This window comes from Pseudophryne corroboree, chromosome 4, assembly GCF_028390025.1.
Source record: "Pseudophryne corroboree isolate aPseCor3 chromosome 4, aPseCor3.hap2, whole genome shotgun sequence".
Lineage (NCBI taxonomy): Eukaryota > Metazoa > Chordata > Amphibia > Anura > Myobatrachidae > Pseudophryne > Pseudophryne corroboree.
In genome coordinates this window covers 349,058,501-349,063,971 of record NC_086447.1, presented here as the reverse complement: position 1 = coordinate 349,063,971, position 5,471 = coordinate 349,058,501, and positions in this window count along the sequence as shown.

The following is a 5,471-nucleotide window of genomic DNA, read 5'->3' as shown; positions in this document are numbered from 1 at the left end:
TAAAAAATAAGCGGGACCGAAGTCCGCCACTGAGGGGGCGGGGCTTCTTCCTCAGCACTCACCAGCGCCATTTTCTCCACAGCACACGCTGAGAAGCTGGCTCCCCGGACTCTCCCCTGCTGATCACTGGTGACAGAGGGTTTTAAAAAAGGGGGGTGGGGGCACATAATTTGGCGCAGTGAATATATATATAAATGAGCTATGTCTGGGTAAATTTTGGATTTTCCAGGGTTATTGGCGCTTGGTGTGTGCTGGCATACTCTCTCTCTGTCTCTCCAAAGGGCCTTGTGGGGAAACTGTCTCCAGATAGAGCTTTCCCTAAATGTGTGGTGTGTCAGTACGTGCGTGTCGGCATGTCTGAAGCGGAAGGCTCTCCTAGGGAGGAGGTGGAGCGCATGAGTGTGGTGTCGCCGTCGGCAATGCCGACATATGACTGGATGGATATGTGGAATATTTTAAATGCAAATGTGAATTTATTGCACAAACGTTTGGACAAAGCAGAGTCCAGGGACGGTACGGTGGGTCAGACCCTGCCTTTTCCTATGTCACAGGGGCCTTCGGGGTCTCAAAAGCGCACACTTTCTCAGATAGTTGACACAGATACCGACACAGATTCTGACTCTAGTGTCGATTATGATGATGCGAGGTTGCAGCCAAAGTTGGCAAAGAGTATTCATTATATGATTATTGCTATAAAGGATGTGCTGCGTATTATAGATGACCCCGCGGTGCCTAATCCCAAGATCCACATGTTTAAAGAAAAGAAGCCTGAGGTTACCTTTCCATCTTCCTTTGAATTAAATGAGTTATTTGAAAGTGCTTGGGAAACTCCAGATAAGAAACTGCAGATTCCCAAAAGGATTCTTATGGCTTATCCTTTCCCGATCAAGGACAGGTTACGGTGGGAATCCTCCCCACGGGTGGACAAGGCGTTGACGCGCCTTTCGAAAAAGGTGGCGCTGCCGTCTCAGGATACCGCTGCCCTCAGGGATCCTGCTGACCGCAAGCAGGAAACTACCTTGAAGTCAATTTACACACATACCGGTACATTACTCAGACCGACAATAGCGTCGGCTAGGGTTTGTAGCGCTGTACTAGCGTGGACCGATACCTTAGCGTGGACCGATACCTTATCTGCTGATATGGATACGATGGATAAGGAAACTATTTTATTGACCCTGGGCCATATTAAGGATGCGGTCCTTTATATGAGAGAGGCTCAGAGGGATATGGGCATACTGGGATCCAGAGCGAATGCGATTTCTGCCAGGCGAGCACTGTGGACCCGACAGTGGACGGGTGATGCCGACTCTAAACGGAACATGGAGGTTTTACCTTACAATGGTGAGGAGTTGTTTGGGGAAGGTCTTCACAGCTACCGCTGGTAAATCAACTTTTTTACCTTATGTTTCCTCACAGCCTAAGAAAGCGCCACATTATCAGATGCAGTCCTTTCGGCCGCATAAATCCAAGAGAGCTTGGGGATCTTCCTTGCTTGCCAGAGGAAAGGGCAAGGGGAAAAAGCTGCCAGCTACAGCCAGTTCCCAGGAACAAAAGTCCTCCCCGGCTTCTACTAAATCCACCGCATGACGCTGGGGCTCCGCGGGTGGAGTCCGCTCCGGTGGGGGCACGTCTTCGTCTATTCAGCCAGGTCTGGGTTCATTCTCAGGTGGACCCCTGGGCAATAGACATTGTTTCCCAGGGGTACAAGCTGGAATTCGAAGAGGTGCCTCCTCGCCGGTTTTTCAAATCGGCACTGCCGACTTCTTCCCCAGAGAGGGAGGTAGTTTTGACAGCAATTCAAAAGTTGTGCCTTCAACAAGTGGTGGTCAAAGTTCCCCTGCAGCAGCAGAGCCATCTCAGTGAGCGCGGCTCCATCTTTAGATAGAGAGAGACAGAGATGGCTATCGATAGCTAATTGTAGATACATTGAGATATATAGTTGTACTGCAGGTTGCATAGATAGGAAAGATGCAGAGAGAAATAGATCTGTAGACCGGTCTATATAGATGTAGGTGGCTAGAGATCGATCGTTCCGTCGGCCGTAGGTATCGGTGGATCTTTGTAGATCACCATAGGTAGGGATAGGTAGCAATCTCTAGTCTACCTATCTGCTTATCCTCGCGTACAATATAGGGCATGTGGTTGGAGCTGCGCCCCCGTCGTTGCCAAGTACCGTTTTCTTTCGGTACTTAGCGCATGCGCGGGACCCCTTCTGCGCCTGCGCGATCGGGACCTGCGCAACCAGACTGTCAGTGATTGACAGTCTGCTGCCCTCTGGGGGCGGGGAGGGTGGCGGCGGCGGCCTCCGTTTGTGTAAACAGAGGTGCGTCGCCGCCGTTTCAGAGGTGGGAGAAGGACAGGGATCTCCGTCTTAAGACGGAGGTTTCCTGTCCTCTGCGGGGGGAGCGGCACCCTGGGTGCCGTAAGCCCCCCCGACGGTGACCGAGTGATCCAATGCTGCGTCCTAGGACGCAGGTCGGATCACTTCTGCAGCAGGAAAGGCGTTTGCTTGTAGCAGACACCTCCTGCCGCATCACCGTGCATTGCTATCGCTGCTGCTTCCAAGGAGGCAGCGGCGGTAGCATCTCCAACCACACCTGAATCAGGCCCGTGGAGGTAGATAGAACCACCGCGGGGAGGCCGGGCGTTAGGCACTAATAGGGGGAGGTTAGGGTCAGGCCGCGGGAAGAAAGGGGGGGTGGGGGGCGGGACAGCCCCAACTCACCCGTGTCGCCTTTCCAACCGTCTGGATCCTGGCGTCGGCCTCCTGGCTGCCAGGTACCTTAGCGCCGGCATTTCGTACCGCATAGAGGTGGAGGTCTCGGTAGGTCGATAGATCTTTGTAGATAGTTACGGGTAGAGAGCGGATGAGATAGGTCAATAGGTATAGGTAGATTAGAGATATTTCTCTCTATGTCTATCCCTCGATTTATTTCTGTTAATTAGGTAGAGTAGATAAATATAGATAGGTATATATTTAAGATAGATAGGTAGGTAGGTAGATATAGCTGGAGATAGCCACCTCTGTTTTTCTCTATCTTTCCCGAGATAGCTATATGTAGATATAAGTACAGATGGAGCCACGCTGGCCGTGGCTCCGTCCCCTTTCAAGGTGGATGGGAGCGTCTCTGTACGCTCTCGCCGGCCTGCCGAGGCGCGGGCTCGCCTAGGCATGCCGCAGGCCCCCTCCTGCGATGCAGCCACGCTCAGTGAGCGCGGCTCCATCTTTAGATAGAGAGAGACAGAGATGGCTATCGATAGCTAATTGTAGATACATTGAGATATATAGTTGTACTGCAGGTTGCATAGATAGGAAAGATGCAGAGAGAAATAGATCTGTAGACAGGTCTATATAGATGTAGGTGGCTAGAGATCGATCGTTCCGTAGAGATCGATCGTTCCGTAGGTATCGGTGGATCTTTGTAGATCACCATAGGTAGGGATAGGTAGCAATCTCTAGTCTACCTATCTGCTTATCCTCGCGTACAATATAGGGCATGTGGTTGGAGCTGCGCCCCCGTCGTTGCCAAGTACCGTTTTCTTTCGGTACTTAGCGCATGCGCGGGACCCCTTCTGCGCCTGCGCGATCGGGTCCTGCGCAACCAGACTGTCAGTGATTGACAGTCTGCTGCCCTCTGGGGGCGGGGAGGGTGGCGGCGGCGGCCTCCGTTTGTGTAAACAGAGGTGCGTCGCCGCCGTTTCAGAGGTGGGAGAAGGACAGGGATCTCCGTCTTAAGACGGAGGTTTCCTGTACTCTGCGGGGGGAGCGGCACCCTGGGTGCCGTAAGCCCCCCCGACGGTGACCGAGTGATCCAATGCTGCGTCCTAGGACGCAGGTCGGATCACTTCTGCAGCAGGAAAGGCGTTTGCTTGTAGCAGACACCTCCTGCCGCATCACCGTGCATTGCTATCGCTGCTGCTTCCAAGGAGGCAGCGGCGGTAGCATCTCCAACCACACCTGAATCAGGCCCGTGGAGGTAGATAGAACGACCGCGGGGAGGCCGGGCGTTAGGCACTAATAGGGGGAGGTTAGGGTCAGGCCGCGGGAAGAAAGGGGGGGTGGGGGGCGGGACAGCCCCAACTCACCCGTGTCGCCTTTCCAACCGTCTGGATCCTGGCGTCGGCCTCCTGGCTGCCAGGTACCTTAGCGCCGGCATTTCGTACCGCATAGAGGTGGAGGTCTCGGTAGGTCGATAGATCTTTGTAGATAGTTACGGGTAGAGAGCGGATGAGATAGGTCAATAGGTATAGGTAGATTAGAGATATTTCTCTCTATGTCTATCCCTCGATTTATTTCTGTTAATTAGGTAGAGTAGATAAATATAGATAGGTATATATTTAAGATAGATAGATAGGTAGGTAGGTAGATATAGCTGGAGATAGCCACCTCTGTTTTTCTCTATCTTTCCCGAGATAGCTATATGTAGATATAAGTACAGATGGAGCCACGCTGGCCGTGGCTCCGTCCCCTTTCAAGGTGGATGGGAGCGTCTCTGTACGCTCTCGCCGGCCTGCCGAGGCGCGGGCTCGCCTAGGCATGCCGCAGGCCCCCTCCTGCGATGCAGCCACGCTCAGTGAGCGCGGCTCCATCTTTAGATAGAGAGAGACAGAGATGGCTATCGATAGCTAATTGTAGATACATTGAGATATATAGTTGTACTGCAGGTTGCATAGATAGGAAAGATGCAGAGAGAAATAGATCTGTAGACAGGTCTATATAGATGTAGGTGGCTAGAGATCGATCGTTCCGTAGGTATCGGTGGATCTTTGTAGATCACCATAGGTAGGGATAGGTAGCAATCTCTAGTCTACCTATCTGCTTATCCTCGCGTACAATATAGGGCATGTGGTTGGAGCTGCGCCCCCGTCGTTGCCAAGTACCGTTTTCTTTCGGTACTTAGCGCATGCGCGGGACCCCTTCTGCGCCTGCGCGATCGGGTCCTGCGCAACCAGACTGTCAGTGATTGACAGTCTGCTGCCCTCTGGGGGCGGGGAGGGTGGCGGCGGCGGCCTCCGTTTGTGTAAACAGAGGTGCGTCGCCGCCGTTTCAGAGGTGGGAGAAGGACAGGGATCTCCGTCTTAAGACGGAGGTTTCCTGTACTCTGCGGGGGGAGCGGCACCCTGGGTGCCGTAAGCCCCCCCGACGGTGACCGAGTGATCCAATGCTGCGTCCTAGGACGCAGGTCGGATCACTTCTGCAGCAGGAAAGGCGTTTGCTTGTAGCAGACACCTCCTGCCGCATCACCGTGCATTGCTATCGCTGCTGCTTCCAAGGAGGCAGCGGCGGTAGCATCTCCAACCACACCTGAATCAGGCCCGTGGAGGTAGATAGAACCACCGCGGGGAGGCCGGGCGTTAGGCACTAATAGGGGGAGGTTAGGGTCAGGCCGCGGGAAGGAAGGGGGGGTGGGGGGCGGGACAGCCCCAACTCACCCGTGTCACCTTTCCAACCGTCTGGATCCTGGCGT